General features: G+C 42.1%; 1 pseudogene; it reads left to right on the forward strand.

Moving 5' to 3' along the window:
- The first annotated feature begins 10,153 nt into the window (after positions 1 to 10,153).
- The window catches only part of LOC138242773 (zinc finger protein 436-like), an 88,808-nt pseudogene continuing 84,907 nt past the window's right edge, over positions 10,154 to 14,054 (forward strand).

A 14,054-nucleotide genomic window follows, 5' to 3' on the forward strand; every position in this document is an offset into this window, starting at 1 on the left:
CTTTAAAGTACCAAGACCAGCCATATACTGTATGTTTATGTTCCAAAATGAATATTGTTTATGGCCTTCAAACGCGTTACAGTATGCTCCTATTATTTTTATGCTCAGCTACTAAGATTTCCTTCAGTGGTAAAATTCCATATGAATATTCAATACTACAACGGGCACAGTAAAGACGTTTACTGTAAATCTTTCTACGACAGACCAATGGACCAAGAGTGCCCCTGTCGGTCAACCAATCACGCACCGCAGTACCGCGCGTCATCGAGCGTCACAATGTATGACGTCGTAGCCAATTACCTCCGATACGTGTGTGTACCGCGCACTTTGTACCGCTGCATCTGTATGTGTGTATTAATGATGATAGCACTACTGAATACTAGTATTCATGTGAGAATTAGTGATGATAGAGCTACTTTTAATTTTGGTTTTAATTCTAGTATTCATGTTAATATTAGTGATAATCATAGTGTTAGTGTCAGAATATTAAGACTCATTGTCATGTTATTTCTTTTGATAGTATTATTGTTATTATTGGTATTATTAGTGTACTGCTAAGTTTGTGTTATTGTTAGTAATAATGATACTGTAAGCCTTAATTGCAGTGTTACTGTTGTAATATTGGCCGTATTTGTGTGTTAGTTATAGTGTAACTGTAGGTAAGAGTGTAGGTAAAGCCCCGGCTGCCCTGTGGTGGCTCAGGGAGGACCTGTGGGTCGAACTGGAGGGGCTGCTCTAGGTTGAGGAGAGCCGGGTGTGGCCCAGGGCTCAGAATGCGATGTCTTCCATCCAGCTTGACTGCTTGGAGTTGTACGATGAGGTCCTGGCCAAGTTTGGATTGGAGGCAGCATATGTGGGATTAGTGAGTCACTGAAACCCCTCCCCTTGTCCAGCTTACACTGTGGTATCGGGGCGGTACAGGGGCTGGGGCGACTCTCCTGACCCCCTCAGCTTTCCAAGATACCTGCGCCACCCCACTCAACCTGGAAATCTCCCAGATCCAAGGGGAGAGAGACAGGAGCTGGGCTGGGACTCCAGCCTGCTGTTATTTCAAGTGGGTGACTGAAAGACACACCACTTACAGATCAACACTAGGGGGCATCATAGAGTGGGTGGTGAGACTCTTGGTCATCGATGGCAACAGTGGGGTTACTCCCCCTCTCTCTAATGGCTCTATTAACAGTGGGGTGTCTCTCTCTCTCTCTAATGGCCCTATTAACAGTGGGGTGACCCCCCTCCCCCTCTCTTTTGGCTTTAGAGATACCACAGTTCCACCCCTAGGTTGCATCTCCTGTCTGGCGCTGTGGAGGTATGATGATGATGATTCACTGTCTTTGTTCTCTCTCTTTGGTACAAGAGTTGGTACTGAGTTAGTGAAGTTTAACAGAGGATATGATAAGAAATTTTACCAAATCCCAAAATTAAAACAGTGAAGACAACAGGCAACACAACGAGAGCTCTGATAATGGAGGTTTGGTTTGACGGCAGCAGACATGGTCAGGACATCTTGCCTGATTCTCTCTCCCCATTTTCTTAGGATTTTCCCTTCCAGGGCACAGGAATCATGAAGCAGGATGACTAGGAGGAGGCGAAGGAGACACTGAAGTCTTACTTCGAAAACACGAAGGTCAGGTGTCACTTCTCTGAGGTGGTCAAGTGCTTCTGCTAGTCTGCAGCAGAGCTCGACCTCATCCTGCAGAACAACCTGGGAGTCCCTGTAGCTGAGGTCTGTGAATAGCAGGTTAATTTTTTCTCTTTGTAGTAGTCTTAGGACAGTCTGACTTGTTGTGGGACTCAGCAGGAACAGAAAGGTCTTCTGTGTGTCTTCAGTCTCCACAGCCAAGGAGACGCACGATCCAGATGGGTGAGGCTGTTAAAGAAAACAAGATGTTCATCCCTCCCTCTCCTGGACCTCGGCGCCCCTGGGCCCTCCCTCCTCAATCATCTGAGCTCAGAGAAACCCCTGGTGACTGTGCCATGCCGCCCCCATCAACCCCTGGAGGAGCCCCCTCCTTTGAGTAACTTCAGAGTTCCTGAGACTCAGAGACAGGTGAGAAGTGAACAGAACCTCTGTCCTTGTGTGGCGTCACCTGTACAGGCTTTTATTGGAGACACTGTATAAACTCATCTGGACAGACTCTTACTAGATACACTGTATAGTCTCATCTGGACAGACTCTTATTGGACACACTGTATAGAAGGAGATGGAACAGATGAAGCAGGAGGTGGAGAAGAGGAGATGGGAAGTGGAGAAAAAGAACAGTTGTACAGTTGTTCTCTCAAGAATATAAATACTCTACAACAAATACATGAGCTCTATCAATAATACAGATAAGATAATATATCAATAATATCAATCTTCTGTAAGATCAAAATAGACTAGATGAGAAATTGAAATTGAGATTTTTTCCTGAGTGTACATGGTTTACTTGTTTATAGTGTGTAAACATTTCTATGAAGAAAGAAGCTGGTCCCACCCTGAGCATGACAATAATGATTCAAAATCCAAACCCACAAGTCTATTAAGTACCCAACTCGTAAAAACACAGAATACCCTCATATCAAGCTTCACTAACATTTTTTATTATTTTTTTTATAACTACAAAGCAGATGGAGCCACCCCTTAATTGATTCAAACACCAGATTTGTTAAAATTCCACATACCTATTTATATTTATTTCTAACAGCACCGGAGAAGCTGATGTCAAAAACAGTTATTTTACAAACCAGAAACATTTTAAAAAGGACAAAGGAACACAAGGAGCCCACAGTTTCTGGTACTTCAAGTTTGAAAAACCGGATTGATTAACCAGCACACAAATGGATAAACTCCCCACTTGATTGACAGCAGGCTGTGATTCGGTGAAAACTACCAAGAATGAGAGCGGAGACTATGATTGGACAATTCTTTGTAAATAATTGGGAGCCATACAGGCTTTGATTGGCTAAGGCTACCAAAAATGAACTGAGACCCAGGGCTGCAAGTGTATAATGTGGGAAGATTTTCATCAGGTGTATCTGTGTTCAAGTCCTGGTGTGAATATGTTGAATGCAGGTGTGGCCTTCTGTTTAGACTCTGCAGCGCTCTGGTTGTCAGCTAGCTCTCTAGGAAGAACGGCATAGAGACAGGAACTACAATTTGCCTGCATTATGCACAGAATGACTACGTTGGTCTAGCAGTTAGGATTCCTGGTTTTCACCCAGGTGGCCCGGGTTCGGCTCCCAGTATAAGAATGCCTCTCTGTTGCCTTTTGGTTTCCAAATGAGCAGCTCAGTTTAGAAAAGAGCAGTGTAGAGCACCGTGAGGTCTGCAAAAACGTGTAATAATAGCGATCACTTGTTTCAGCCAGATTTTGTACTGAAGCCCTTAAATTTTGCCAGGTGGGAAGGGGTAACTTGTATAAAGTATTGAACTTCAAGAAATTTACTCGTCAAGGTAATATTTTTCCACATTGTAGCCATTTCTCCACTTCTGTACCCTGACTTTCTCTATTGCTAGAGAGCTGTAGAATCTGGAGTCACTTATCCAGCTCTGGGAACAGTGTCTAGATGACAGGTTTCTGACACAGGCCAGCAGGTTTTGTGCCAAAATATCTTGATATTTGGAGCTAGTCATTATCCTATGTATTTTGACTAGAGCCCCTGTCCCAGCTGAAGAAAAGCATCCCCAAAGCATGATGCTTCCACCACCAAGTGGTGTGTGATGATGGGCTGTGTTGCACCAAACATATCTTTTAAACTTAAGGCCAAAAGGCTCACCCTTTGTCTTATAAGACCATAAGACATTTTTTAGGATGACTGAATGCATTTTATTGCAAAATTTAGATTTATTTTTTTGTGAAAAATGGCTTCTGTCTTGCCTCCTACCCCATAGCCCAGACGTGCAGAATATGGGAGATTGTTGTCACATGCAAGGAGTGACCAATACCCACCAAAAAGTCCTGCAGCTCTGTAGGCCTCTTGGTAGCTTCCCTAATACGTTTTCTCCTTGTCCCATCATTAACTTTGGAGGGTTGTCCTGATCTTGTCAATGTCCCTGTGGTGCCACATTTGATGATAATCTTCACAGGGCTCCATGGTACATCCAATGCCTTTGATATTCTTTTATACCCCTCTCCAGATCAGTACCTTTCAACAATAAGATCCCTTATATTTTTAATCACCTCCTTGAGGACCATGGCTATCCCAGTAGACTTCAACCACGAAAGTTACAAGGAAGTCCTACAAGAACAGCTGATTTTTATTTGGGGTTAATCATAATCACTTTCATTAATGGCAGGTGTATGCTACTTAACTTTGGACATGATTTTGAATGTGATTGGTTAACTCTGAACACAGCTACAGCCCCCATTATAAAAGGGTGTGCACACTTATGCAACCAGAGTGTTGTAGGTGTCACGCCCTCTGCAGCCAGAGGGTGCTCCTTCTCTGTCCTGTCTCTCATTTCCGGTTATTTGTTGTCCTTCCGGTATTTCTCTCTCTCTGGGGCTATATATTTCCGGGTCTTGCACTCTGCCCTGGCTCAACATTGATGTTCAGATGTCCTGAGACCCATCTAGCACCAGGTCGTCCCACGTCCGCTACCTGAGGGCATTGGTTTCTATACGGCACTCCTGAACTCTTTGCACGAATGAGCCCGGGCTAACTCCCCGTTCCGCTGCTACGCATATGGGTCTTTTTCCACTCTCCTGCTCTCCACTGTTAGTCCCTTTGGACGTCTGTGACAGTAGGTTTTTTAATTTCAATGATTTTTCCTAATAATTATCTGTTTTCTCTTGAATTTTGTTGGTTGCAAGGTCACATTAAAGATGGAAAAATGTCTGACATGATTTATCTTGATTTCTGGTAACAGTACACAACAAGCAGTGAGCAGCTCACATAGCTTTCAACTCAGTGCGGAGTCCAGAGGGAGGCTTCGCTCGCTGAATGATGTCTCAAGAAACCCTGGTTGAGATTCAACAGGTGTCTAATAATCACGTTCAAAAAGGTGCCGAAAATTTTCTTTTTTAACATAACCTTACATTTACCCATACAGTACAATGTATTTTCTGTACCCTCAAATCCCCAATGTTACTACTTTCTCCTGAGAAACACAAGTATAGAGTGAAATCATAATAAATTATACAACAAATCTATTCAAACGCCCAGATATGTCGGAACACATTTAAGACTTTCACCCCTTTAAATATGTATTTCCTTAATTTCAGTTCTCTTCCCTCCGCAGAATACGGGAAAATTCACTATCGCATATTAAAGGCTGTACAGTACGTACTCAATTGTTTAACAAAAACAATCACATTTCCTGCAAATATCAAGTGGGTTAAGGTTTTGACAAAGAAATCCAATTAAGTAGAGAAGAGATTGAGATTAAGTAGAGATTCTTTATACCACCTCCTTAATACTTTTCACTGAGATGCCTTATGTAGCAGAGAGGTCATTAAAGAGATTAAGGATGTGTAATATTTCTGCTTTTACATGAAATATATTCAGCTACAGTAGACTTATTTAAAATCCAAGACTTACAAGAATCTATTACAGACAGAGATTAAGTGTTTCTAACTTGATTTTCCGAAGTTATTGACTAAGAGGATTTATAATTACTGTTCGGAATGTTTGAGCATTTGTTATTTACATAGAGGTTGAATGTTACAATGTGTAAATGAAGGTAAAATAAATTCTGATATAACATGTATAAAAGAGTAACATAAAGTATAAATACAATATCAAGAAATAAATATCTGATGCTTTTTAAATGTTCCAATATCTAATAATTGAACTGGTTCCTCAATGTCAATTTAGGGTACCACAGGGATCAGTGCTTGGGCCAATATTGTTCTCTCTGTACATGCTGCTGCTAGGTAGGATAATCCAAAAACATAATATTAACTTTTATTCATATGCTGATGACACTCAAATAAACATTTTGTTTACACCTAACGACAACTCGTCTATTATCACTTTATTTAATTGCATTAATGAAGTAAAGACTTGGATGTGTGAAAACATTTTGTTACTCAACTCTGATAAAACAGGTTCTGTTGTTTGGTGGCTACAATACTGATAGGACTACTATAACTTCAGCACTTAACTCAGTGGATTCAAAAATTTGCCTCAAAGACTCAGCACGTAATCATATTAGACACAAGGCTCTCATTTAACTCTCATGTTAAAAGAGTATCAAAACATGCTTCCTACAGTTAAGAAAAATTGCAAAACTAAGGCAGTTTCTATCCACTCAAGACACAGAGAAATTAATGCATGCTCTTGCATACAGCAGGTTAGACTACTGCAATGCCCCACTATCAGGTAGCAAAGACCTTTAGAGACCGCTGTGTATAAGCCCCACATAAGTGATGTGAACAAACAGCGTTTTACAAAGGAGCTGCTTTGGAGTCGACAAAGCTCATCTTGGTCTCTCTGCACAGCCAAATTTCAAGTGATCAGCTCCATGTACAGAAGGAAAGTGCATTTGGTACGAGATGCCATGAAACACCAGAAATACATTGACAAAAGATGGCCTGTCGCTAGGGACCTTTATACAGTTGAGAAGCATGGGAAAAAAGGTGGCTTGTTTCCGCTTGTTAAACCTTCCGTTTAGGCGAAACCACTACAGTATGGAAAGCTTCAGACACTACTGCTGCTGCTGCTGGTGACTCTTGTTGTGAATGCAAGGAGCTGCATCTCCAACATCCCTCATTTCCACTCGATAATCTACTGGACACACCTGCCCCTCACAGAGTCAGTGGAAAGACCCCCGAGTGGGAGTAATGGAAGGCAAAAGAGAAAGGGGTCTTTCTCTTCTTCTCACAAGCCGTGGGACACAACAGACATACAGAAGGTGCTGCAGCACCATTTTCATAAGATGCAATTATGTTGGATGAAATTGTCGAGCTGCTTCAACCTCTGGGAAAGGAAAGGCAGCCTCAGACATGCCCACAGCCACGCCGGCTCGTAGTGGGGGAAGATTTTCCCCCAAATCACCTCCAAGACCGGTGCCCTGAACTGCTTTGCCACAATCAGCCTGTGGAACACGCTGGTGGTGCACCCCAGGAGGCTCACCCCATGGTCCCCCCACTTCACTGTCATCTCCCTGAGCCATGCACCGGTCACAGCTTCTCCAGCCAGCTGTCCAGGAGGCTGAGCTTGAGCTGCTCAAAGTCCTGGCGGATCTAACTGCCAGACAGCTCATCGTCAACCTCCCGCACAGTGTCGACAATAGCTCGAGCAGGTAGAAAGCCATCCTTTATTTCGTAAAGAAGATCCCTGAACTTAGACAATTCAGCCTCATAGAAACATCTACGCCATCGAGACCTGAGCCGGGTGGTTGAGGAACAGAGGCTGCTCAAGCAGCGGAGCTCTCATCTTTGGCATGTAGGAGACATGAACTCCCCCCATGCCAGCAAGACTTCCCTGTAAAAGTGGGGCAGGTGTTCCACCAGCCCCAGAGTCAGCCTCATCAAGAGAGACTCCCACCCCACACCCCTGCAGGTCTTGAGGTGACGTCCAATACAGACGCTATGATTATCCGTGTTAAGGACGCTCTTCATCTTCAGGCCGATATCAGACAGCCCCAGCCCACCCATGGAGACTTCTCCAATAAGGGTGTTGTAGGTGACCTGTGGACAGAGCCCACCACCAGCTGTTGAATCTCTCTCTCAATCCTCTAGGGAAGAGGCATCACAGATAGAAGGTACCACAAGAGGGACAGGCATAGCATTTTGACCAATAAGACCGTTCCCTTAGAGGTCAGGGACTTGCATCTCCACCTGCCAAGTCTGACCCTCATCTTAACAAGCTTTTCCTTCCACAGCAGGAGCCCAGTGGCCTACTCATCAATACCAATATAGACTGCGAGGACCTTAAGGTGACCCGTCTCCACCTTGAAGGGGTATCCAAGGAGCGGGTCAGTGTCTACCCTCCCCACCGGCATGATCTCAGACTTCTCCAGGTTTACCCTGGTGCCCGAGGCAGTGCAGTAGGCCTGCACCACCTATGGTGTTGTTGGCATATTAATAGATCAGTGAGGTGGCAGCGCCCCCAGGCAAGGCAACCCGTGCACCCGCTCCTTCCTGAGAATCGCCAGGCCCAAGGGCTCAGCCACTGAGGAGTAGAGCAGGGCAGACAGAGGGCAACCCTGGCACATTTACCTGGTCACAGGAAAGAAGATCGTGAGGGAACCATTCACCCTGACACACCTCATGATCCCCCTGTACATGAGCCTCATGTCCTCTCCCTTTCCAGTCATGTCCTCCACAGGAAGACAGATGAAGGGAAATCCGTGTGCTGATTGACAATAAAAAAGTCACTTCAAATTATCCACCAATCTGTATTATGTGTCTGAGCACATCTTTCCTTCCTCCTTTGCAGTGAGCACATTTCTTTCAGTGTCTTCTCCTGTCTTTTCCTTGCTGTATTACTGTCCCCTTCCCTCATGTGGAGATGGATCTACAGCCAAAACCCTGCTTGTTTCACCCTGTTTGTGCACCGTCAGTCTGTGTGAGGAGAGGGACTCACGCTGCTCCGGTGGCACAATAGGTCAGCATACTTATACAGCAGAGTCATGTTGAGATTGTGAGTTCCAGCATCTCCTGGAGCATCATTGATTCTGATATACATAAATAAATTGGTACCAGATGATAATTTATAGCGACTTCCTGATTATTTGTCCCACAATACACACTTTTTTGGGGAAAAAAATTGAATTGATGTATCATGTGAACCCTTGCTCTTAATAATAATATAATAATAATAAACTTTATTTTATATAGCGCCTTTAAAGGTGGCTTCTCAAAGCGCTTTACAGGATGACAATAACAATAAATAAGAAGACTACAACAATAAATAAGAAAATTTCACAAGACAGGACACAATTATAATTACAACAATACAACAATAACAATAGAGGAGACCGTGGAAGATGGTATTAAGAAGAGCAGAGGGGTGAAGAATGGAACCAGTTAAGTAAAGGCTTTACTGAAGAAGAAAGTTTTGAGTCTGGATTTGAAGGAGTTTAGAGAAGGTGACTCTCTAATATCCTTGGGTAAAGAGTTCCAGAGCTTGGGGGCATAGCAGGAGAAGGCCCTGTCGCCCATACAATGTAGACGGGCTTGGGGGACAGTAAGGAGGGCAGAATTTGAAGAGCGGAGGTTGCGAGATGGAAAGAGATTGCATTTGGTATTGCATGTAATTAGATGCTAATTATTTTATTTACTTTGCCCTCTTGTTAAGATCTGTTACATCAGGAAAATAAAGTATATGCTCAGTAGAGGGGTTGTCATATTTTGTCTGTTAATCAAACATAATCAACAATTATGGACAACCATTTTTTGCCAAGGTTGTGAATTATAATGCCTTAAAAGTCACATTTAAACTTTCTGTAAAATTAAAAAAAAAAACACAGAAATACAAGCGGGCACTGATTTGTGTCCAGAATACTCCAACTTAACAAATCCTGCTCCAGAAATTGTCTCTTCTCCCCTTTTGAGCCACTGCCCACCAAAAGGTCTCTGCGTGTCTCTGTTAGGGAGATGTCAAGATGCTGAGCCTGTGCTGTGCTTCAGTGGCGGGTGTAGAGGACACGGTGTTGTACATGGAATGCAAATTGAGCTCCTTGGACATGAAAACTGACAGATGGTTAAAACTTCTCTCAATAAACAGGAGGTCTGGAATCCTGAGGTGCGTTTCTTCCTCTCTTGTCATACAGAATGTATCATTAAGGACAATCACATATGGCTTGATTTTGTTAATGGAAGTATTTATTTCCTTTCTTGGGACAACGTGTTTTTCGAGAAATGCATACAATTTGCGAAATATGAAATACAAATTTTGCTTATGATGCAGAATAAATACTGCCAGCTGTGAAGAATATGACAGCATTTTTTTCTTTAACCAAAAACCTGCAAAGGGAGACGTTTTCGTTGTGGTAGGGCAAAACAATAAATCTGTTCCGTTTCACAAAATTCACACTTACGAACGGTGCAAGTCGCAGGTTATTCACTCCTCTTGACTAGGTGGCGCTAGGAGGTGCAGTGACGTTTATATCCGTCTGCAGAAACTCCTCTTTCTCAGCTCCGCTTCTCGGTTGTTTTGAAGCCGCGGCCGCGCTAACGACTGACGTCATCACACGGCGCTACACAGCGTACCTGTGGGTGCTTGAATTATTTTTTTTCTATAAAGAAGAAAGTTGTTTTTTTTAATAACTTCAGTTTCTGAAAACGTAGCATCTTGTCAACTGTGTTTATGCTTGAACAGAGCACAGCCCTGACAACAGAATCTGTGAAGAATAAAAATAAAGAAGCAGTTCTGTTTAAACATCGCAAGTCAGCCTTTGTTTCTGATCGACTCTGAAGAAGGATGGCGGAGTGCTTGTTAAATCTGCAAACCCAGCTTGACTCGTTCATGCAGGTTTTGCTCAAATCGATTGTGTATGAAATGTCAGAAGTTTTTGGAAACAGAATTTCTGACTCTGAGGACGAGTTTCAAGACAAACTCCGCAGCGTCCAAACTCTGGTGAGACGGGCCGTGATTAAAATCACACAGTGTGTGGAGGACAGTGTCGGGAGTGAAATGGCGCAGCTGAAGAAGGAGAACGAGAGCCTGAAGGTGAGATTGCAGCTGTGGGAGAAGGAGTCGGGAGCAGGAGGAGATCAGGGACTGACAGATCGTGTTGGACACACACTTCTCTGTGAAGTCACTGCAGAAATAAAAGAAGAAATGGACACGGAACTGCAGCTCTCAGGTCAGTGTGGTGACTTGTATGAAGTCAGAGTGTGTGTGTTAAAAACCAGTGTCTATAACTAACTCAATGGTGAGATTTTTTAAACAACAAACTTTATTTAAAAAAAAAAACATCTCACAATAGTAAACCTTCTCATTATCAGTACGCGTTCTAACAAAGTATCAAACCGTCATCAAACTTTCCTCACTGGTGAGAGTATAGTGGAGAGATGCTGAGTGACGTTGGACAGACGTGTGATGTAGCAACGGGATTCTTTATTGGAAACTGAACTGTTTTGTCCGGTTACGGTGCTGAAAACACCTCGTTCACATTCAACAATTGTTTCACTTTTGAATCAATTTGTACTCCAACGTCATTAGGAAACATCATTTATAAATATTGTATTTACGTTGTATTGGTCTAAATTTTATAAGTATACTAATGATTGTGTATATAGACATTATTTAATTGGTTTAAGTATTACTGTCGTCCAGGGTCTGTGTCTGTTTTAACTCCTCTGGAATGTTAATCCAGTGTGTCTGTATTAACCCCTCTGTCTCTAAGTGCATTGTTTATGTACTGTACTGTGCAGTAAGTGTGTCTGTATTAACACGACTCTCTCTGTGCAGTTTAAATTACTGTAATGTGCAGTGTGTCTCTATTAATCCCTCTCTTTCTCAATGCAGTGTTAATGACCTGTAGTGTGCAGTCAGTGTGTCTGTATTAACCCCTTTCTTTGATTGCAGTGTTAATGTCCTATAGTGTCCAGTCAGTCTGTGTTAACCCCTCTTTCAGTGCAGTGTTAATGTGCTGTAGTGTCCAGTTACTGTGTCTGTATTCACCCCTCTCTCTCAGTGCAGTCTTTATGTCCTGCAGTGTCCAGTCAGTGTCTGTATTAACCTGCCTCTCTCTGTGCAGTTTTAAAGTAATGTAATGTGCAGTCAGTGTGTCTGTATTAATCCCTTTCTCTGATTGCAATGTTAATGTGCTGTAGTGTCCAGTCAGTCAGTGTGTGTCTATTAACCCCTTTCTCTGATTGCAGTGTTAATGTGCTGTATTGTCCAGTCGCAGTGCCTGTGTGTAGCCCTCTTTCAGTGCAGTCTTTGTCCTGTAGTGTCCGGTCATTGTGTATGGATTAACCCGCCTCTCTCTGTGCAGTTTTAAAGTACTGTAATGTGCAGTCAGTGTGTCTGTATTAATCCCTCTCTTCTCAGTGCAGTGTTTACATGCTGTTACGTCCATTCAGTCTGTCTGTATTCACCCCTATCTCTCAGTGCAGTCTTTATGTCCTGTAGTGTCCAGTCATTGTGTATGTATTAACCCGCCTCTCTCTGTGCAGTTTTAAAGTACTGTAATGTGCAGTCAGTGTGTCTGTATAAATCCCTCTCTCTCAGTGCAGTGTTAATGCACTCTAGTGTCCAGTCAGTGTGTCTGTATTAATAGGCTGGGCAAACGATTTTTAAAATTTTAAAAAAATAAATAAAAAATGAGATATAATGATGTGTTCCTGCTTAACATAGACAGTGCACGATTTTAAAAAAAACATATAAAAACAGGTTTCGAAAGGTAAAAACCACTTTTTATGCACGAAAAATGGGTGATTTTTCTTCCTCGTGATCAGCTCAGAATCTTTGTGTACGCTGTAAGGTTTTTACTTCTTAATTAAACGTTTAAAATACACGAATTTCATAAAGACAACACACGTTTCAAAGAGAAAAAATCCCATTCTTTTCTCTTCCTGGTGTGTGAAACTGATCAGCAGGTCTTTTTTTCCCAATCAGAGGCTCTGAAAATAGCGTACTGCCCACTGCGCTCCGTCAGAGAGGGGCGCGGCACCGAGAGAGGGAGGAGGCGCAGAGCGCAGCAGTACAGAACGAACGTTCTGCTGCCTGGAGCGCTTATGGCAGCGATCGCGTCTGCATTTATAACTTAGTTTTTAAAATTAATCAAGCAATATGAAGCATCTCTTTTTACTTTTAAGTCACTTAATTATCGTTAAGCACAGCTTTCTCACCACTTAGACTACTTTTTGATACCATCCTTAGACAAAGCAGAAACTTCTTGTTCTAATGACATTACAAGTGGAAAGATTACAGATTTTAATCGTCTTTAATTTTGTTACGTTATACATTTTAGAAACGTTTCATCCATACAAACACCACAAAACTATTCTCGATTGTATTTCTGAATAGTATGTTACACTTAGTTCACTGTTTTAAATACATCTAATTAAGAAAGTTAGGTGTTAGCATAAACTATTAGCAATCAATAATATTAAATTTAGCACTGTAATAAGTTGTTGCACTTTCCCCCGCATCTTGTAAATATTTTCAATGCATATTTTCATTGTTCAAATATACATTAAGTCTGACTATCATATAATAAGTTAAATACAAAACTAAAGAAAAAATAGGGTTAAATATAATTCAAAATATTTTGCTAACAATGTTAACTGTCTATGAATAATAAAATGCATTAACTAAGGAGTTGGATGGCACAGTTGTTAGTATGTTTTTTGTTTTGTTTCTTTTTCATAAATACAACAATAGTACCTGATGTCTCAGTGCCTTTCAAAATTAAATTATGCATGCAAACCTGTGAACTAGAAAGATAACTAAGATATCCATCCATTTATAATGGTGGCGAAGTGGTTAGCATTGCTATCTTGCAGCACTGGGGTCCTAGGTTCAATTCCTGCCATCCTGGCAGTGTGTGTGGGGTTTACATGTTCTCTCTAGGTTACATGGTTTTTCTCCATATGTGTGATATGACTCCCTCTCGCACTCCAAAACATACTGGTAAGTTAATTGGTTTATGGGAAAACTGGCCCTGGTGTGTGTGTGTGTTTGTGTCTGTCTGTCCTGTGATGGACTGGCGCTATGTCCAGGGTGTATTCTGCCTTGTGTCCGTTGCTTACTGGGATAGGCTCCAAATCCTCTGTACTGGATAAAGAGATTAGAAATGGATGGAAGTAAAGGCACTGTGTGGATGGAACTATACACAGTGTTAGAAACCCATTATGAAATGGTAGCATCTCACTGAGAATAAAATATTTTATAGTGCTGGCTTAAGGAAACAGCCTTTCCACCTCTCTTGCACATCAGTATCCATACCTAGTTATTTAAACAAATTGCCTCTAATTATAAACATCTTAATATGCTGGCTCTGTGGATCCGCATCAGCTATGTTTGCCCATTCCTTCAATTCATGTGCATCCAACACACAGTTCAATGCCAGCAACTACACAAAATCTAAAATACAATCCTCATTTCAGTATCTATGTAAACATACAGTCTGTTAACTTCATCATCTTCATCAAAAGTATGCCTAACTCCAT

This window comes from Lepisosteus oculatus, chromosome 14 (genome assembly GCF_040954835.1).
Source record: "Lepisosteus oculatus isolate fLepOcu1 chromosome 14, fLepOcu1.hap2, whole genome shotgun sequence".
NCBI lineage: Eukaryota > Metazoa > Chordata > Actinopteri > Semionotiformes > Lepisosteidae > Lepisosteus > Lepisosteus oculatus.